The sequence below is a fragment of the Canis aureus genome, chromosome 24 (genome assembly GCF_053574225.1).
Source record: "Canis aureus isolate CA01 chromosome 24, VMU_Caureus_v.1.0, whole genome shotgun sequence".
In the NCBI taxonomy this organism is placed as follows: domain Eukaryota; kingdom Metazoa; phylum Chordata; class Mammalia; order Carnivora; family Canidae; genus Canis; species Canis aureus.
The window spans coordinates 17639769-17662502 of NC_135634.1; the positions used below are offsets into that span (position 1 = coordinate 17639769).

Here is a 22734-nt window from a genome sequence, read left to right on the forward strand (position 1 = left end):
CAAAACAAGTGAATAAATAAAAAGCAGAAGCAGACCTTTAAACACAAGAACAAAGTGATGGTTGCCAAAGGGAGAGGGTAAAAAGATGAGCAAAATGGGTGGGTGGGGAGTAGGATATACAGAATTCTGGTTAGAGAATGAATAAGTCATTAGAATAAAAGGTCCAGCCTAGGGAATATAGTCAATGATATTTTAGTAGGTGCTATATGGAGACCAATGGGAGCTCCACTTGTGAGCATATAGCATAATGTATAGAGATGTTGAATCACTATTGTACACCTGAAACTAATGTAACATTGTGTGTCAACTAAACTCAAAAAACTTTTTATAGTTGGAAATAACATGTTCAATAATAAGGAATCAGTTAAACAGACAAATTCAGCCCCACAACAAAACCATTATTTTCCTAGTGTGGTAGAAAACTGTTTAGTGTAAAAGTTTCTTAAATACCATTGACCAGGCTCAGCCATTATATACATGAATTCTTACAATACCTTGAGAGAGAGATGAGAATACTATTTAGATGAGAATACTCCTCTAAAAATGTAAACCTATTTAGTATACTCAAATACTCACTTATCAGAGCCATTAAATGGAATCATATAATTGGAAGAAAACTTGGTGATAATCTCCAACTCCCCTCAATAGTGACAAAGAAAAACAAGATGGTGATTTAGATTTTTCTGCAATTATTGGCAGAGCCTTGATTTCAGACACTTGAGAATAATAAACATTTATTTTTTTTCATCACAAATGTTTTTATTTGTCACCATTAAATGTCTGAATTTTAAACAGATCCTTGGACTGGTGGTTCATATCCATCAGCTCATTCAACTTTAGCACTGGTCTCATCCCCCCGTAGCTTTTCCAGAACTACTACCTTCACCATGAAGCTCCATGAGTTTTCCCAATTCAAACTTGGGCTTCTTCAGCATTTTTACTTTTCTAACAAAAACATCATGGAGTGGATAAATAGACTGACAAGCTTTTTCTATATCTTTTCTGATGCTGTCTGGAATCAATTTATTGACCACTTCTTTCAAGTCATTTGTCTGCACCTCTCGAGTCATGATTTCCATCATCTTTTTCCGGATTTGGTGGACCTGTTGGTGCTGAGCGTAAGAGGTCTTCCGAATCTGATTATTGCATTTTTTAGTAAAACCAACAAAAAATAGACGAAGCAAATAGCCATAGGTAGTCTTTACATCAACATGAGCTTCAATCATGGTCTGCCATTTTTTGACCATGGAGCACATTTTGTCACGGGTAAGATCCATGCCATGAAAATTAGTCAGGCAGTTTTTGCCCTGCACATCCTCAGTGATTAGCTTGAATTTCCTAAATGCAACTTCATCATTCTGCAGATCAGCAAGACTAACTTCAAAAACGCAACCCTTGAGACCATCAGACGCAATTTTGGTTCCTTGAGTTCTTGTGACTAGTGTTTCTCCAATATTTCTTATATTGAACATAGCTGGCGCTTTCACATCATACCAATCTTTCTTAGAAAATGGATCAACCGCTGTCTTCTTGGCTCCCTTTTTGCCGCCTTTCGTAAGGCGCTTGTTCTTGCCGACTGCCATGGCGCTGCTCTTGAGAATAATAAACATTTAAATATCAAAGTAGGATTTACGCTGACCACTCAAATAAATGGGAAAAGCACAAATCTGGGTTGGCAAAATAATTTGTCACTATTCCTATTTTTTGTTAATGTCAAGATTAGATTGGAGAGATTGCTTTTTATTCTGCAGAGTATGGTTACTGTTGTAGGAAACCCCAGGAGTAGGTCTCAGTTCTGGCTATGCCTCAGTTTTATGTGCAGAGTGACATAAAAATACAGCTGCTTGGGACCACTTCAGACACTGCTAGGATTTCTCTCCTCTTTTAGTAAGAATGCTAATCTAAAGTTTTACTAAAACTTTTGACTTACTCTACATAGACATGCCCAAAGGAAAAAAAAAACAGAAAGGAGTATTAGGCATAGAAATTATGACTACAATTTGGGAAACAGCATTTTCACAATTACTCTTTCCCACCTTTAAAAGTTCTGTATCAGAGAAAGTCTTACTATAGTCATTTCTGAAGTTAATCACACACACAAAAGTAAAAATACAGAATATTGAATTTAATTTGATAAATCTGGGACAAGCCTTTCAGAATTCAGTTATAAGTCTGTGATACATATATCTGTTAACAATATTTAAATATCTAAATGCCACCCCATTCAATTTTAATGCTCTGACATTAATGACAAAAATTTTCCTCTTGTACCATTTGGTGTCTGTGAACTGCAGTGAAGTCTAGAGAAACACTGGCTTTTATTTTCTAGATGTGACTTTTTATTATGAATCTGTTGCTCTTGAACTGAAAAGTGAGGACAGTAACGTTTACAACCTCTGTCAAAACCATTATTAGAAGAACGCCTATAAGATACGTTGAGTTCCTTAGATAAACGGTGCCACAATAGACACAAACTCTGAAGCTATAGCATTATTGTACCTTATCAACATAATCAACATAATCAGAAATTTTCTCTTTCATTGTGCAAAACTAGTTACTGAAGTGCATTACCTCTATTAGGAAGGTCAATACATTGATTCTTAAACATAACTCAATAATTTATCAAGGGACCCTCTTTCCACTGGAAACAGTTTCCTAGAACTGGCTGCCAAATGCAGTTGCTGCTACTGAACCAAGTCTATGTACCAGGAGTTCCAGAACTTTTCCTGGAAATCTCAGGATCCTTATCTACTGCACATGCCTGTGTGCAGTAGAGACTCCAATTCAGTATGTCTGAGGTAGCACCAAAGCATCTACTTTATTTGTTTGTTTGTTTTTATTTTTTAATTCAATTTAGTTAACGTATAGTGTATTATTAGTTTCATTGGTAGAATTTAGTGATTCATCAGTTGCATATAATACCCAGTGCTGTTTCCATCACATGACCTTCTTAATGCCCATCACCCAGCTATCCCACCCCCTGACTCTCCTCCCCTCCAGCAACCCTCAGTTTGTTTCCTAGAGTTAAGAATCTCAGGGGCACCTGGGTGACTCAACTGGCTGAGCATCTGCCTTAGGCTCAGGTCATGATCCCAGTGTCCTGGGATCAAGCCCCACATCCGGCTCCCTGCTCAACTGAGAGACTGCTTCTCCCTCTGCCTATGCTCCTCCTCCCACTTATGTGTTCTCTTTCTCTTTCTCCCCCTCCCTCTCTCTCATAAATAAAAAAAATAATAAATCTTTTCTTTTTTAAAAAAAGAGTCTCTTATGGTTTGTCTCCCTCTCTGATTTCATTTTTCCTTCCTCTAGGTTCATCTGTTTTATTTCTTAAATTCCACATATGAGTGAAACCATATAATTGTCTTTCTCTAATTGACTTATTTCACTTAGCATAATATCTACTAGTTCCATCCACATCATTGCAAATGGCAAGACTTCATTCTTTTTGATGGTTGAGTAATATTTATATGTGTGTGTGTCTATGTTTATATGTGTGTGTGCTCATCAATATATATTTATCGATGGGCATCATGGCTCCTTCCACAGTTTGGCTATTGTGGACACTGCTGCTATGAACATTGAAGTGCAGGTGCCCCTTTAAATCACTATGTTTGTATCCTTTGGGTAAATACCTAATAGTGCAATTGCTGGGTCATAGGGTAGCTCTACTTTTAACTTTTTAAGGAACCTCCATACTGTCTTCCAGAGGGGCATCCACACTTTTAAAGCATGCCCTAAGTGACTCTGGGTGGTGACTGGGGAACCTGCCTTGGGAGGAACTCTGTAGCCTTTGGCAAAGGGAGAACAGAAGTAGGTATAATGACCACACCAGGCCCTGCTCTTAACCTTCCCTAAACTTTTACTAATTATGCTCCCCAGAGAAACCTACCTTCTGGGATCCCTGGGTGGCTCAGCGGTTTGGCGCCTGCCTTCGGCCCAGGGCCTGATCCTGGAGTCCCGGGATCAAGTCCCAAGTCGGGCTTCTTGCATGGAACCTGCTTCTCCCTCTGCCTGTGTCTCTGCCTCTCTCTCTGTGTGTCTCTCATGAATAAATAAATAAAATCTTTAAAAAAAGTAAGAAAGAAAGAAAGAAAGAAAGAAAGAAAGAAAGAAAGAAAGAAAGAAAGAAAGAAACCTACCTGCCCACTCTCTTAGTACCTGCCTAACATTCAAGGGATGAACTCACTCCAAGCACATCTCCAATAGTTCTCCTCTGGGAGATATGTTTGGGAGATATGTTGACTATATATATACATTGGAAAGAAAAGTTTAAAAGACCAACCCAAACAACAGTAAACATATAAATATATTTCCTATGCACATGCATTGTGAGGGGGTTGGGAGTCTAGAAGTGATGAACCAGCCTCCTCCACGAATGTTACCTCAGATGGAAGAAAAATGTCTGCTCTGTGTAAACCCAGTCCTCTACATACAAGTTAGACACAAAACACACGTGTTACTCTACATGTACGGGTCTCTGTATGGTGCACTAGTCTGTGTCTATCTCCCTTAGACAATTTACTGCTTATTCATGTTCAATACATTTACAGCTATTTTGAATTTTTAAATGTAGAATAAATAAAGCTTAAAGATAGTTCATGCCAGTTATGGAAAGACCACGTGTAATTTATCTCATTGTTTTTCCTTCCATTGGCACTGCATTCCAGTTCTCATTGCCATTCTTCCATACCTTTGAGTTTAGATTTCCTTCCTAGCAGGTGGCTTGGCTCCTTCTGTACCACCCTCAGTGGAGATGGCCCCCGTCCTCTCCAAGGTAACGATTCTGCATACACTTGAATCATGCCAAAAAGTCTAATTTCAACTGTGTCTCCCTCAGCTACATAACACTGATTTCGTTATTTTGCTTTTATTTTCCTCACCTTCCAAACTTAGGCTGGAGGTGTGGATCTTCTCTGCACTTTCTATTCAGTAGCGCATGCTCACCAACATCACCCAGATGTAAACTCTGCTAAGTCAGGGCTCTTTGTCCAATATATCCAAGTTCCAGAGAGGTTACTTGAGGGGTTACTCCAACTTAGGTGCTCAATAAAGATTTGTTTATTGACTGAATGAATGTTCCTGTCTCATCTTTCTGTGTTTCGAGTCAGATTATATCTGATAAATAGTATGTTACAGCATTAACTTTGCCTTCAACTCTATCTCATTTCTGGTTTCTAAAAAATGAGGTGATGGCTTTGTGCCAAGCCCCACCTTTGCCATGACTGGTAAGTAAGCATAGTGTCTGGCATTATAGGTCAATGAATGCTGACACCTGGATCAGAAACCAATTTTTGAACAAAAGACTAATGCTAACATTTTTCTTTTCCTTTGTGAGTGATTATGTTTTGCTCAACTTTTGTTACTGAGCACAGTGATTTCTAGAAGAACGTCTTTGGCTTGGAAAAGCAAGGGTAGATTGACTCTCCGATAAAGTAAAAGCTACCTCCTTCACTTTGCCTTTACTCCAGGTGGGTTTGCTGTTGTTCCCTAGATTATGCAGAAAGGAAGGGAAGTCCTGAAAGAGAAATCTGAATAGCTATGAAGGGTCCATTAGACTTTGGCAAAGGCCCAAAGAGACCACCAAGCTTGCTCATAAATGCACAGTGTCTAATAAAAATGTGATGATGATTATTATTATTATGCATTTATTGAGCAGCAAAAATGTGCTAAATTTTAAAATGTATGCACTCTGTTATTCATATCTCCCGGATGGGTGTGTAGAAACTTCTTGCTGTTTGTTTTCCCTGGTAATTGGCATGTTGTTTTCCTGGCTTGATGGCTGCCAAAGGTCACCATTCCACTCACGCTTGAGGTCTCTGTGGCCCAAGAGCGATGCCTAGGTAACCCCACCACCTCAGGCTGGTACCACTTCGTTATAGGCCAAGTTCCATTCTATGATGGAATCAATATGGGACAGGCGTGTTTACCAAGTGCATTGAATTTCTTTGCTCTCTTTCTCCAAAGAAAAACATTTGTTTGAGCCTTCAAAGTGAGGAATTTGCTTCTTAACCCAGAGATCACACATAAAAAAAAAAGTGACTTCATACCTTAAATCTACTTCTGATTCAAAAATCACTGCAGGAAATTGCTGACCTCTTAGGCAAACTCCCATTCTAGTCAGAGAATAAAAACAACAACAAATTAGTTCCTGGGGGATTTCAGGCGCTCCCAACAACCATTACTTTACAAGCACTTTATCAACTCTTAGGCAAAGTGTCACAAAAATATAGACAATGTTTAATATGTGGGAAACGACAACCTGGATTGCCAACCAGAAATAGGTGCTTTGTGAACTGCTTGCTTTCTCTAAATTCTGCAATGAGAAGAGTCAAATCAGTCAATAGGAAACTCTTGTTTTAAATTAGGTGAAATCTGTGATTTTTCCTTGTGCTTCTCCTCTTAAGAAAAAAGAAAAAAGAAGAAAAAGCTATAAGTCACTGGAATGACTCAAGCCAAAGCAGAGAACAAATACTACAGGATTCAACTTGACCAGGCATTATTATACCAGCACACCTAAGGCCGGTTGCTCAAAAGGTTCACGCCCTGTTTGCACCTGCAATTATTTTCATGCATAAATAATCTAAGTCAATTTGGTCACTTGTGAGCTGAATTCAGCACTGTCCCCTCATTCTGAATGGATAAAGGATCATCTTCTAGTGAAATTATATTTTACGAGTCATTTTTGTGTTTGCATGTTGTGGTTGCAACAAACGCTTTAAACGCTTAAACCAATGACAACTAAAACTCTTTAGAACTCAGTACACTACATGTATTTGTTGCTTTCTCTCATCTCCACTTTTCTAATGATGATTAGTCAATAGCTATCATATGTGAACAAACCCCAGGAAGCTAAGGCAAATCTGAAGCCTCTTGGGATTTTTTTCCAAACAAAAAATGTCCAGATTTGAGTCAACCAATGACGCTCAAGAAAAATTATCACAATGAAAAAGACCTAGCTTATCTTGAAATCTACCCAGTACCCATACTGCTGTCTTAATTTTTTTTTCCTTCTATAGTTTTTATATTCAAAAACATTTGCAACTCCTTCAACACCTCGGTCTTTCCACCCAGGAGATGAAGTACATGTTTTCATATTATACCAAATTTACTAACATATTAATTCAGTAAAAATAAATGAATCCTATCATTTGAAGAAAGAGTGTTCGTGGGGAAAAGTGGAGGGGTTTTTCCCAGGTGGGGAGTAGGGTGATGCAAGCGAGGGGCCTGTGAAGAGGGCCTGACAGGCACTCACACAGAGGAGCTGACCCTGCACCAGATACCCCTGCAGGAGAACGCTCTCCTATTCATTCTCAGAGTCTGGGTCCTTCTGGGGACAAGTCAACACTGCCATGACAGCGCAAGACTGGTCTTTCCAACAGATGAAGTAAAGCCAAGTCGCTGACCTTAAAATATGGTGACTCTCACAGCCAGATCTGGAAGCCCCAGTTCTGTCACCAGAGGTGTTAAAACCTGTGACAGGGGACACCCGGGGGGCTCAGTGGTTGAGTGTCCGCCTTCAGCTCAGGACGTGATCCCAGGTCCAGAGATTGAGTCCCACATCAAGCTTCCTGTGCGGAGCTTGCTCCTCCCTCTGCCTATGTCTCTGCCTCCCTCTGTGTGTCTCTCATGAATAAATAAAATCTTAAAAAAAAAAAAAAAACTGTGACAGTAAACCGGTTGGATCATTTTCAATAGCATTGACCAGCTCTCATTCACGCCCCGAGGGAACTGCCCCGCATTCATGGGTTCTCATCATGAAAAGCCTCTTCTGCCTTTTGTCCCTCCCACTTTCTCCAAGATGTTCCCGGTGAAGTGAAGGCCAAGGCCCGGAGGGAGGCCATGCTCCGTCCTTGTTAAACAGAGTGCCCTGGTGCAAGAAGGGGCTGCCTCGGAGGAGGTGGATTTTGAGGCAAGGCATGCTTCCTTCCTCACTTGCTGTTGCAATTTCAGTTTTGGGGAGGAGAATGGGTCAGTGTCACCTTCTGTCTGTTTTGGCTTCCTCGGGAGACACGAAAACCACCTCGACCAGCAGCGCTGAAGTACTGGTCCCTGAATAGACGTTGTCACAGGCCTGTTGTTGCTCAATGAGATTAGTCTCTAACTGATGCACACGGGTCTTATTGAAAAGGCCGGTCTGTAATTGTTGCCATTAGCGAGGCTACCATCAGGCCGTTGCCTCAAACTTCCTGGAGGGACTCGCTGGCGGCTCTGGCAGCCCCGGCTCCCTCATGGAGAACAGCGGGAGCCGCGCTAATTTCCAGTCCCCCAGCCATTAGGGGACAGAAGCCGCTCATTAGAGGTCCTCCCCTCTCAACTCCAATTACCCCGAGATAATGACAGAACATGGAGCACACTGGAGACTTTCAGAGCTTCCCAACCATCCCTCCCATTCATGCTCTCTGCTGATTGCCTCCACAGAAATCGGCCCCGGGCCCCAAACCTCCTCGCAGGCAGAGGCAGGCGTGTCCACACGGTCAGCAGTGTGAACGCGGGGTCACGGCAACTTAAAAGCCGAAGGCTTTATCTACCCTTGAGACTTCTTAAGAGAACGCCCAGCGTAAGAGTAGGATAGAAAAGGTCCCCGGCCCCAGCTCTTCTTCACCTTAGGAGGGAAGAAACTCTCAGAGCAACGTGAGCCAAGTCATCAGGCCCAGACGTTTCCATCTCCCTCACCCTTGCAGAAAGCTGTGCGAAGGTAAAGCCTGAGTTAGGCTTCCCCTCTCCCCAGGTCATATTAATTTAGGAGTAAAAAGGTAGGGGCCGGCAAGCGAAGAGGGAGAGAGGGAATTATTCCCCAGGAAACCAGAAAATCACACAAATCTCCTCTCAAAAGGGCATCTCCACCCACGGGCCCACGTATCAGACCCAGACCGCCAGGTAGGGCCGCAGCCCGAGCCACAGGGACAATTCTTCACACGCTTTTGTCTAGTGTCGCCAACACTTAGCTCCTATTTCTTCCATCTCTTATCTGCCTTCATTATCTATTCATTCATTATCACTTCATTATCGATTTGCACTTTGACAATAAATTCAGAGGCCACAGATCTTTATTTTCAGATCTCTCCACTCAGCCTTTCGGGACACTGAAAGGAGTTTGTGTATTTACACACATGTGTCTACCCTCCTCCCCCTGCCCCCCAGCCCCCTTGGAGACGGCCAGCCCCTTTCTTATTTCGGCGTGCGATCTGCAAAAGTGTCATGTTACTCACGTCTGAACTTATTAATGGCAATGTCTCCATGGTGCTGTAACTGTCTGAATAATAAGAAAAAGTACTATTCAGTTGTTTCACCATTTTAAATGAATCAACCACTTGTTTTCTGTATTATGTAAATATTCTCTCAAATATGCAGAAGCCTATTTTGAAGACTAATATTTTACTGACAGGTCTTGTTCATAGGCACTAATGAAGGAGATGTTTTTCCAGATAATCCAAATAGCATAGACCTCATCTATTATAAGGATATTGTTAGGAGATGAACAGCCCATGTTTTTCTCATGTCCTCATCTAATATTCCCAAGTCCCAGTGGAAAAAAATTATAACCGTTTGGAATGTAATACAACTGTCAAAATTTACATGAAATTAGCTCAGCAAACAGCAAAACATAAGTCACTCTTCTGTTTATCCTGTGCGGGTAGGAAAATTGTTTTTTGCTTCCAGATAGAAAATAAAAACGAAGAATATAGGCGCCCTCTTGTGGAGAGAACCAACGCTACCGCTTAGATCTCACCACATCAGACAGGGTCCCAAACCATAAATACATACACATTTTTGAAGATGTTCGCCTTCCTAGTTATTGCCCAAGCAGACACTTACCCTCTAGGCTAGGGAACCACAGTTTCATTTTTGTACAGGCCAAGGCCTTGCCTCCCAGGCCCACCTGTGCATTACCTTAGCCCCAGGAACTCCATGAGGGGCTACACACAAGGCGCCTCCTCCACTGGAATTTCAGATCAGACCTGGGGCTAGCCTGGCTGGTGGAGACTCCTGCTGGTCTCACATCAGGTTTTGCCCATTTGGGACATACTGAAACCATCACAGCCTTATAAATATACATCTAGTGAAACTGATCCCTCTCTTCATCAAACATTGTACATTAGCTTTATCTTCATTTATATGAATAAATCTTATGATCATTGATCTTAGAGAAATAATAGTGCTGTTCTTACGTGCTAGGGCAAGAGCTCTTTTGCCAGCATTTATTATGATAGATGTTCATTGCTTAGCTGCTGGTGGTCTCTCCCCAGGCCACAAGTGCGGTGAGGACAGAGACCACCTCCCCTTTCCACATGGCACTGTCAGGGCCTTGCACGGTTTCTGGCACACAGTGTGTGCTTTATAACTAGGTCTGCATAAATAAATTCCTTTCAATGCCCAAAAGTGTCTTGCTAGAAGCAGCAGCCTAGAGCCCTATATATAATAAGCAGCACACGCACATGGTAACAGGAAGTAGGAAGAATCGTGATAGTATTGCAAGAAGCTTCCCTTTTGCAGCCACAGGAGAGCAGAAGTGAAATGAGAGAAAAGGCCAGGGACAGCTAAACCTCGGAAGCTGAAAGAAGGCACACTCAACCTAACACTGAGGCACCCAAACCTGAGCGGGCACCAGACTCACCTGGAGGGCTTGTTACTTGCAGCTGGTGGGCCCCCCTCTAGAGTCTCAGACTCAGTAGGTCTGGGTGGAGCCCAAAGAGGTGCAGCTCTAACAAGTTCCCAGGGGATGTTGATGCTGTCGGTCCAAGGACCACTCTTCAAGAACCACTGATTGAAAGCTATGTTTGATTCTCACCACGGCTGCGTATTAGAACCACCTGGAGATTTTTGAAAACTTGGGTTGCCCAGGACAACTGACATCAGAATCCACGTGGATGGGATCCAAGCAGCAGTAATTTTAAAGCCCTCCCCCAACCCCACCCAGACAGAGGGCTTTTCTAGACAGAAAGGCTTTGCCAAAGCCTGGGGCCCAATGCCTGTATAGGTAATCCATTTCAGTGCTGGAAACATCAATAATAAAACATCTCTTTACTGCAGAGTCTTCCCCTATGTTGTCTCATGTGAGCCTCAAACAATCCCAAGAGAAAGAAGGCAAAAGTTTTAACCGAATTTTAGAGAAAAGAAGGCAGGTGGTGACAGCTCTTGGGTTTAAATCCATTTTTTTTTTATGTTAACTTTTGAGTAAACTTTGGAGTAAACTTTTTTTTGGGGGGGGTAAACTTTTAAGTAAACTTGGACTAGAGGTGTTACAGAGGCCATGGAAAAGCTGAGTGAAGCAGTCTGCAGATTGGCAACAACATCCTGAACTAAAAGGGCAACGTGTGCTATCAGAAACCCAGGCTCTCAGCGGTTGAGCATCTGCCTTTGGCTCAGGGCGTGATCTTGGGATCCGGGATCGGGCTCCCTGCATGGAGCCTGCTTCTCTCTCTGCCTATGTGTCTGCCTCTCTCTCTCTCTCTCTCTCTCTCTCTCTCATGAATAAATAAATAAAATCTTAAAAAAACAAACAAACAGAAACCCAGGCTCACTCGGTGGAAGCTGAACCCACGATAGACCTTGTAGAGCCATGGCAAAGAAAGAGATACCCTGGCTTCTCCCTTCCTGCCAAGCTCCTCCTGGAGCCCTTTTAGCCCAACCAAGGTAGAAGCCAGCTGACATGCGAGCTCAGGAAATGCAGCCTACAGGGCTCAGCACACAGTGAGGATCTAAGTGTGAACAGGCCCACAACAGGCCATGTGGACATCAGCAAGTCTTGGGTCTGCCCATATACGCTGGGCCACAGTGGTCAAGTTACCAGACCTCTCAGGAATGGGAGTCTATCTCTCTAGAAAATGAAGATTATACATCTAGACTGAATAACCACATGAGGTGATACTCGCAGTCCCTAGCACAAGCCAGGCACTGAGTTGGCATCTCAGAGGCATTACTTCCCCTCTCTTTACCTGGCCCTCTGCTAGCAAAGCTGTTGGTCTTCCTGTGATCCCACAGCTCCGAAACTGCTAGAAACGATGGGCGCACACATTAGTAATGCCTGAGATCTGAGTGGGGCCTTTTTCCAAGGCACACTGCTCTTACTGCTTCCATTACCATAGATCTCTTTGTGCCAGGACAGCTGGCACTGTCACAGGTGAGTTAGACCAATATGAGAGAAAAGTAGCTATTATGGGCTATGGCAGAGCAGTGTCCAACAGGTGCTAAAGACAGGGTGATGGTCAGTTTGAGGACCTGCTAACAATATTGCCCAGAGGAGGAATGCCTTTACCGACTAGATCAAGAAGGAGGTTTGAGGTGTAGGCTGCCTCCAAAATATTCTTGCCCGTGCCTTAGGTTGGTGGCCACAAGCTAAGGAATTCATCTGCCTCTGCCTTCCAGTAGGATATCCACAAGGGAAAACATTGTCTGAAGATATTTTCATGAACACATAGAGCATTTATTTTTATATCACTAATTTTTATTGTCCATCAAAGGCAGCAGATTCATCTTGCAGTCACCTTTCATCTATAGAAACTGGACACACACTATATAAGAATTAATCAATAAAGACAAGTAAGAAAAAGAAAGGGTTGAAGGCAGGAAATGTAGCTTCATGAATATTTGGTAAGAAGTAAACAAGATTTGCAACATTAAATGTAACAGGGCAGGCTTTGGTTTTGCTAGTCTATACTTAAAAGGCTAAATTACTAAAGTCTAATAGAAAGATGGAGTTTTAAAAAAAAAACACAAAAAATTTTATCTAGAAGAAAGTACTTATCTAGAAGTCAGGAGACCTGGGTTCTACTGCTGGATCCAGCACAAAAGCTTCAAGTCTCTGAGGTCATTTGATTTGTAGAATTAAGGAGTTAATAAATAATTTCAAAAGTTTCTTCCAAATCCAAAATTATATAATTCCTTTATTCAAAAAGGGGATTTAAAATTCCACCTCTTATTTTACTAACATTAGTTTTATTTACCAATATATTGTCTTCATTGTGTATACACAAATCAACTACTATCCCACTGATAGTCAAAGAAGGATTAGGTTTTTTTTTTTAAGGTTTTATTTTATTTATTCATGAGAGACACAGAGAGAGAGAGGCAGAGACAGGCAGAGAGAGAAGCAGGCTCCATTCAGGGAGCCCGATGTGGGACTCAATCTCGGGATTCCAGGATCATACCCTAGGCCCAAGGCCAGCGCTCAATTTCTGAGCCACCCTGACATCCCAGAGGGTCAGGTTTAAAAGAAGCAATATATTAGTAGAGTGGTACACTGACTTCCTCCCTGGGAGGTAACACAGCATCAAAATTAAGAAGAAAAACTCAAGGGACTCCTGGGTGGCTCAGTCACTTAGGTGTCTGCCTTTGGCTCAGGTCATGATGGAGCCCAGTGTAAGGCTCTCTGCTCAGTGGGGAGCCTGCTTCTCCCTCTCCCTCTGCCTGCTGCTCTGCCTACTTGTGCTCTCTGTCAAGTAAATAAATAAAATCTTAGAAGGAGAAGGAGAAGGGAGACTGGAATAGGACTCTCCTTGGGCAAATCTCTGAGCCTCCATCCCCTGTGAAGTCAAACATAGCAACTTACCTCCTCAGGCTGGGAAAGTAAATGACATACATATTGAGCATGATGTCAGGTGCTAGGCATGTGGCATCAGTTATGTTGACCATTATCACACCACACTTAAGTTCTAAGAAAAAAATTTGTTCTTTTTTGTTAGTATACAAGAAATTTGCAGAATATCATACCAAAATTTCTTATTAAAAACAGAGTATCTTATTATAAGGTCAATTAAATCAGCATTCAAATATTACCACATATAATGGACAAATGGGTCTTTTCCCTTTGTAATATAAGAATAATAATATGGGGATCCTTGGGTGGCTCAGTGGTTTAGCGCCTGCCTTTGGCCCAGGACGTGCTGCATGGAACCTGCTTCTCCCTCTGCCTGTGTCTCTGCCTCTCTCTCTCTCTCTCTCTGTCTCTCTCATGAATAAATAAATAAAATCTTTTTTAAAAAAGAATAATAATATATTTTCCCTATTCAGATAACACTTCTATTCCTAAAATGCTTTAAGTACTTTTCTTAAGTATTTTCTTTAAATATCTTGACTACAGGAAATAATCCCAGTTAAAATGTGATGTGCTTTACAGGAAATAATAATTATGATGCAGTTTTACAATCTTCAACTTTATTAGGGAAAATTTATATACACTTTGTCATCTTCAATATTATTTTTAAAAGCATCAGATTTTAAGGTAGATTTTACTATTAATTACTATTATTATCAATAATAATAATAATTATAACCATTAGCCCTTGGCAGCTGCTCAGAGAAGTTAGAGACTCAATAAGCTTCTTCGAGTTTAGCATTTTCATGCAACATATAATTTTAAAATACTGAAAATAGATTTAAACACTAGTAATTCTATATTTGTTTCTTTAATAGTGTTGTGACGTAATAGATTTCTTTCCTATTTAAGTTGTTTCTTCCAGCTGCACACTCCAATTATTCAAAACTCTGGAATTTGCATTAGACTTAGATATAGAGATGCTGGTAAATCTTACTTGAGTTTGGAGTAAAATGTATCAGTTAATATTGTTGGTCTTGACATGCTTTATTAGACTTCTTAATCCAGTTTATTTCAGAGCCTAGAGGCACACGCACACACATACATATATATACACATATATATAAATTTTCGTATTTTAACACCATCTTAAAAAAACTATCAATAAAAAAGTAACAAAATTAATAATTTTAATAAGAATTTAAAAGACCTAATTTCATTAATGTTACACATCTTAAATGTTCTAGAATTGATCATTTCACCTGAGTACCCATTATCAATACTTGCCAGAGAGGAATCTGAAAGTGCTCAACTGCATCAAAGGATCCTGGTAAAATGATAGCATATGTGCCTTATAAAGTTTTCCAAAAATCACTCACCTTTCTCAATCCTGTTTAACTTGCGTTTTTTCAAATATCTTCTTTTATATAAAAATATATATACTCTGTGCTACCTCTATCCAAATTCATATCCACTATATTCTATTTTATCACATTTAAAGAATACAAGTATTTGCTTTGGGGTAAATAAAATTAGGCAATATCTCATTATTCCATACACCTCATCAAAATTAGTCAATTGAGTTTTTATTTTATTTTATTTTTTAAAGATTTATTATTTATTCATAAGAGAGAGAAAGGCAGAGACATAGGCAGAGAGAGAAGCAGGCTCTTCACAGGGAGCCTGATGGGCGACTTGAACCCCAGGACCCAGGACCATGCCCTGAGCCAAAGGCAGACACCCAACCACTGAGCCACCCAGGCATCCCAATTGAGTTTTTAAAACTCAAAGTAGAACTTGTGACATCTAGTGGCTCTCAAATCTTAGTGTGCATAACAATGAGCTATGAGCTTCCAACCAGCAGAGTTGCAATCTAGGTAGTCTGAAAGGCCCTCACACCATGCAACAAATATATTCTGTATAAAAAGCTGTATTTGCTCCATTGCTGCACTTTCAGCAATTAAATTGCAGTAGGCATTCTTAGGAGTTACCAATATCTGGTTCTCCTTTCCTTCTGGAGCCTATGGAAGGTTGTATGTCCCTGGACCCCTGCAGCTGGAAGAGTCACATAATTCCCCCAATAAATATGAGCTGGATGACAAGTGTCCTTTTGGAGTTGATAGAGTAAAGGCTTCATATATAATTCTCTACGCTCTCTTTTCCTTTTACGCCGTGAAAGGAGAGGCCTCACATTGAGACAGTCAAACCAGAAGAACAAAGTAACCTGGGCTGCTTAGTCACAGCATGGAGGACAGGTGCCCTGGCAAGTCCTGTGACCTGCATCAGGCCTTATGTGGGTGACAGATGAACTTTGGCTGTTTTAAACCACTAAGATTTTTGGAATTGTTAGTTAACACCATGGAGCTTACAGGGAAGAAAAATAACCAGCGAGCTATACACATAAGTGCTGTGTTGCATGGCGATATCAACCTATTCCTCATGAAGGGAGAGAAGTTGAAATAAAGACATGACGATTGGGGGGGGGGGCACCTGGGTGGCTCAGCAGTTGGGCATCTGCTTTCCGCTCGGGGCATGATCCCAGGGTCCTGGAACCGAGTCCCACATCAGGCTCCCTGTGGGGAGCCTGCTTCTCCCTCTGCCTATGTCTCTGTCTCTCTCTGTGTGTTCTCATGAATACATAAGTAAAATCTTAAAAAAAGAAAAAGAGAGACATGATGATTTAGCCAGAGACTCAATACAGGTCCAATGAAACCCCTAACTTCCGGACAAAACAAATGTTCTCAACTGAAGTCCTAGGTTTTCCACATACTAATTAACCAAATATGAGTTCTCAGGACATATGTGTGAACTGTGTGGCTCAGCAGTTGAGCATCTGCCTTCAGCTCAGGGCGGGATCCCAGGGTTCCAGGATCAAGTCCTAAATCGGGCTCCCTGTGAGGGGTCTGCTTCTCCCTCTGCCTGTGTCTCTGCCTCTCTGTGTGTGTCTCTCATGAATAAATAAATAAAATCTTTAAAAAATATATGAGTTCTCAATAAAAAAATCACAAAATCAGAAGGGAAAAGATAGATCACCATAAATGAGAGTTAGCAGAAACAACAAAAACAATTTGACTCTCAGGGACTTCAGATATTTAAATTACTATACACTGGACCATAGACTATAAAATACTTATATATTTAATGTTTAAATGGAATGGCTAAAATTAGCAAGCAATAAGAGACTATGAAAAACAAAATATTTAAAAATAAAAATTAACAATCGCTAATTTAAGGTGCTAACATATTTGGGAGAATTATTAGTTTACACATTAGGGCTCACAATGTATAAAGATGTAATTTTGTAACATTAACACTGAGAGTGGGGGCACATAGCTGTAAAAGAGCACTTTTATATGTTATTGAAGTTAAACTGGTATAAATTCAAATTAGAATATTGTAACTTCAGGAAATTAAATGTAATCTTCTTGGGTAATCGCACAGAAAATAGACATTACACACAAAAGGAAATGAGAAGGGAATTTAAACATTTCACTACAAAACACTCAACTAAGCACAAAAGAAGACAGTAATGCTGGAAATGACAGACAAAGGGCCATAAAGCAGATAGGAAATAAATGGCACAATGACAGTAGTCAGTCCCTTCTTATCAACAATTATTTTAAAGGAAATGGATTAAACTCTTCAATCAAAAGACAGAGACTGGCAGAATGGAAAAAAACACATAATCCAATTCTATGCTGTCTACAAGAGACTTGCTTGAGATCCAAAGACACAGACAGGTTGAAGGTTGAAGACTGTAAAAAAAATATTCCATGCAAATAGTAACCAAAAGAGAGCAGGTGTGGCTATACTAATATCAGACAAAATGCACTTTAAATAAAAAAAATTAGAAGAGATAAAGAAGGACATTATATATTAATAAAGTGTTCAATACAGTAAAAATGTTCAACAATTATGAATACTTACACACCTAATGACAGGCCATCAAAATATAGAAGCAAAAACTGACAGAATTGAAAGCAGAAATACACAGTTCTACAATAATAGTTTGAAACTGCAATACCCCACAATGATGGATAAAATAACCAGATAAAAGATAAGGGAAAAAGACTTAGCAGCACAATAAGCCAACTAGATCTAATAATCATATAGAGAACACTCTATCCCAAGAACAGCATACACATTCTTCTTAAGTGCAGGTGGCAGATTTTCCAGGATAAACCATGTGTTAAAAGTTGTTTCAGTAAATTTTTACAAATAGATATCATTCAAGATATCTTCTCTGACCACAATGGAATGAAGTTAGAAATCAACAGCAAAAGGAAAACTGGAAAATTCACAGAATTTTTTTAAAGATTTTATTGATTTAGAGCAGCCCAGGTGGGTCAGCGGTTTAGCGCCGCCTTCAGCCCAGGACGTGGGATTGAGAGAGAGGTGGAGACCTAGGCAGAGGGAGAAGCAGGCTCCATCAGGGGAGCCGGACGTGGGACTCGATCCCGGGACTCCAGGATCATGCCCTGAGCCAAAGGCAGACGCTCAACCGCTGAGCCACCCAGGTGTCCCAAAATTCACAGAATTGTGGAAATTAAACAACACACTATTAAATAATCAGTGAATCAAAAAAGAAGTCACAAGGGAAATTATAAAATACTTAGAAATAAACAAAAATGAAAACATAACACGCCAAAACATGGGATGCAGTGAAAACAGTGCCAAGGAGGAAATTTATAGCTATAAAAACAGACATTTAAAAAACAAGAAAAATATCAAATCAGCAACCTAACTTTACAACTTAAAATACTAGGATAAAAAAGAGCAAACTAAACCCAAAATTAGCAGAAGGATGGAAATAATAAAGATTAGAGCAAAGAAAAATAAATAGAGAATAGAAAAACAATAGAGAAAATCATAACACCAAAAGTTGGTTCTTCAAAAATGTCAACAAAATTAACAAAACTTTAGCTAGATGAACTAAGAAAAAAGAGGGAGAAAACTCAAATTACTAAAATCAGAAATGGAAATGGGAATGTTACTACTAATTCTACAGAAATAAAAAGTGTTTTAAGATTGTGTTATGAACAATTGTACACAAAAAAATTGGATAAACAAGGTGAAATAAACAAATTCTTAGATCACAAAACCTACCAACATTAAATCACAAACAAATAGAAAATCTGAATAAACCTATAACTAGTAAGGACATTGAATCAGTAATTTTAAATTTCTCGACAAAGAAAAGCCCTATACCTTATGACTCTGTTGGTGAATTCTACCAAAAGAAAAGAATTAGTACAACCCTTCCCAAACATTTCCAAAATACTAAAGAGGAGAGATCATTTTTCTAATTCATTCTGTGAAGCCAGCACTACGAAAGTCAAAGAAACAGTAAGAAAACTGCAGACCAATATTGCTAATGAATATTGTTGCAAAAATTCTCAGAAGAAAAATACTAGCAAATAGAATTCAGCTGCATACTAAAAGGATTGTGCACCATGACCCAGTGGGATTTATTTATGGAATTCAAGAATGGCTCAATATATGAAAACTGATCAATGTGATATGCCTTATCACATGAATGAAGGGGGGGAAATTACATGATCATCTCAATTGATGCAGAAAAAACATTTGACAAAACTCAACACCCTTTCATGATTAAAAAAAAAAAAAAAAAACCACCAAACAAACCAGGAATAGAAAAAAACTAGGGGATTCCTGGATGGCTCAGCGGTTTAGTGCCTGCCTTCGGCCCAGGGTGTGAGCCTTGAGTCCTGGGATCAAGTCCCACATCAGGCTTCTTGCATGGAGCCTGCTTCTCCCTCTCCGTGTGTCTCTGCCTCTCTCTCTCTCTCTCTCTCTCTCTCTCTCTTTCTCTCTCTCTCTGTCATGAATAAATAAATAAAATCTTTAAAAAAGAAAAAAACTGCCTCAAAGACATGAACAGACATTTCCCCAAAGAAGACATACACATGGCCAACAAGCACATCAGAAAATGTTCTGCATCACTGGCCATCAGGGAAATACAAATCAAAACCACAATGAGATACCACCTCACAACAGTGAGAATGGTGACAATTAACAAGACAGGAAAAAGACAGGAAACAACAAATGTTGGAGAAGATGTGGAGAAAGGGGAACCCTCTGGCACTGTTGGTGGGAATGTGAACTGGTACAGCCACTCTGGAAAACTGCGGAGGTTCCTCAAAGAGTTAAAAATAGAGATACCCTACGACCCAGCAATTGCACTGCTGGGGATTTACCCTAAAGAGACAGATGCAGTGAAAAACTGAGACACCTGCACCCCAATGTTTATAGAAGCAATGTCCACAATAGCCAAACTGTAGAAGGAGACTTGGTGTCCATCGACAGATGAATGGATAAAGAAGATGTGGTCTATATACACAATGGAATATTAACTACTCAGCCATCAGAAAGGACAAATACCCACCATTTGCTTCAACATAGATGGAACTGGAGGGTATTATGCTGAGTGAAGTAAGTCAGTCAGAGAAGGGCAAACATTATATCGGTTCACTCATATGGGGAATATAAAAAATAGTAAAAGGGATTAAAAGGAAAAGGAGAGAAAATGAGTGGGAAATATCAGCGAGGGTGACAGAACATGAGAAACTCCTAACTCGGGGAAACAAACAAGGAGTAGTGGAAGGGGAAGTGGGCAGGGGGATGGGGTGACTGGGTGACGGGCACTGAGGGGGGCACTTGACAGGATGAGCACTGGGTGTTACACTATATGTTGGCTACTCAGACTCCAATAAAATATATACATATAAATAAAAGTGCCTCAACATAATTAAAGCCATATATGAAAATTTCATAGTAAACATCATGTACAATAGTAAAAGATAGAAAGCTTTTCCTTTAAAATTAGAAACAAGGGAAAGATGTCCACTTTCACTATTTATATTCAACACAGTACTGAAAGTTTTAGCCAGAACAATTAGGCAAGAAAAAGAAATAAAATGTGTCCAAATTGGAAAGGAGGAAGTAAAATTATGTCTGTTTGCAGGTGACATCATTTTACATGTAAAAAACCCTAGAGATTTTACACCCGCACACACAACTGTTAAAACTAGTGGCAAAGTAACAAGATACAAAGTTAACATACAAAAATTTGTTGCATTTCTATACATGCATAAACAGTGAAAAATCTGAAAAGAAAATTACAAAAAATAATTTAATTATCAATATTAATGAAAAGAATAAGGGGATGAAAGACTTGTACAATGAAAACTTCAAAACATTTCTGAAAGAAATTAAAGAAGATTTAAATGAATGGAAGCACATTCTTCCTTTAAGGATTAGAACAATTAATATCATGAAAGTGCCAATACTACTCAAAATGGTCTATAGATTCAATGCAATCCCTATCAAAATCCCAATAATGATTTTTGCAGAAATAAAAAAGCCCATCCTAAAATTCATATGGAGGGCAGCCTGGGTGGCTCAGCGGTTTAGCGCCGCCTTCAGCCCAGGGCATGATCCTGGAGACCTGCATGGAGCCTGCTTCTCCCTCTGCCTCGCTCTCTCTCTTTCTCTCTCTCTCATTCTGCTTCTCGTGAATAAATAAATAAAATATTTAAAATAAAATAAAATAAAATTCATACAGAATCTGAAGGGATTCCAAATTACTTCAAAACCATCTTGAAAAAGAAGAACAAACTGGAAGACTCATACCTCCTGATTTCAAAACTTATCACAAAGCTGAAGTAATTAAAACAGAATGGTATGGACATAAAGACAAACAAATATACCACTGGAATTGAATAGACAGCCCAGAAATAAGATCTCATGTATATGGCCAAATGGTTTTTGACAAGGGTGCCAAGACCATTTCATGGGGATAGGACTGTCTCTTCAATAAACGGTGCTGGAAAAATTGAAGATCCACATGCAAAAGAATGCAGTTGCATCCTACCTAACACCATATACAAAAATTAACTCAATATGGTTTAAAGATCTAAATATAAAATAATAAAATTCTTAGAAGAAAGTATAGGATAAAACCTCATGACATTGGATTTGGCAGGTATTTCTTAGATATGACACATGGCACAGGTAATAAAATGAAAAATATACAAATTAGGCTTCATAAAAATTTTAAAACTTTGGCGGATCAAAAGACACTATGCACAGAGTAAAAAGTCAACTTACACAATGAGAGACAATATTTCTAATCATATTTTCTAATCTAATTTCTAATCATTTTTTCTAATCAATATTTCTAATTCTGATAAGGAATTAATATCTAGACTATGTAGAAACTTGAATAAACATTTCAAAGGTCAAAGGCCAAAAGACTTGAATAGACATTTCTCCAAGTAAGTTATGACCGACCAATGGCCAACAAGCACTTGAAAAAATGCTCAACTTTACTAATTGCCAGGGAAATGCAAATCAAAACTACAATGAGATATCACCTCACAACCATAAAGATGGCTACCATAAAGATGGCTACTATTAAAAAAAAAAAAAAAAGACAGAAGACAATAAGCACCGGCAAGAATGTGAAGAAATTAGAAGATTTTGGTAGAAATGTAAAAATGGTACAGTGGAAAATAGTTCCTCAAGAAATTAAAAGCAGAATCACCATGTGATCCAGCAATTCCAATACTGGATATACACCCAAAAGAATTGAAAAGAGGGTCTCAAGGAGATACTGTACAATCACGTTCACATAAGCATTATCCACAGTAGCTAAAATGTGGAAGCAACCCAAGTGTTCATTGATGGATGAATCGATAAACAAAATATGGTTATACATACAATGGAATATTATTCAGCTTTAAAAGGAATTAAATCTCCAACATGCTATAACATGGATAAACCTTTATGACCTATGCTAGGTAACAATAAGCTGGTCACAAAAAGACAAACAATGTATGAATATATTTATATGAGGTACTTAGAGTAGTCAGAATCATAAAGACAGAAAGTAGAATGGTGGTTGCCCAGAGCTGGGGGAAGGGACAATGGGGAATTGCTGTTTAATGAGTACAGAGTTTCAGTTTTACAAGATGAAGAGTTATGGGAATATATGGTGGTGATGGTGGCACAACAATGTGAATGTATTTAATACCACTCACATAAAAAATGGTAAAAATGATAAGTTTTATGTTAGCTGCATTTTATCACAATAAAAAAATTAATAAATACTTTAATAACAGTTGTTAAAAATTCTAAAACCCAATAAATAAAACAACAGAAAACACAGATGAAGAGGA

General features: G+C 39.5%; 1 pseudogene; it reads right to left on the reverse strand.

The window, feature by feature from the left end:
• Positions 1 to 825: 825 nt before the first annotated feature.
• LOC144296463 (small ribosomal subunit protein eS1 pseudogene) lies at positions 826 to 1586 on the reverse strand (annotated as a pseudogene).
• Positions 1587 to 22734: the final 21148 nt, after the last annotated feature.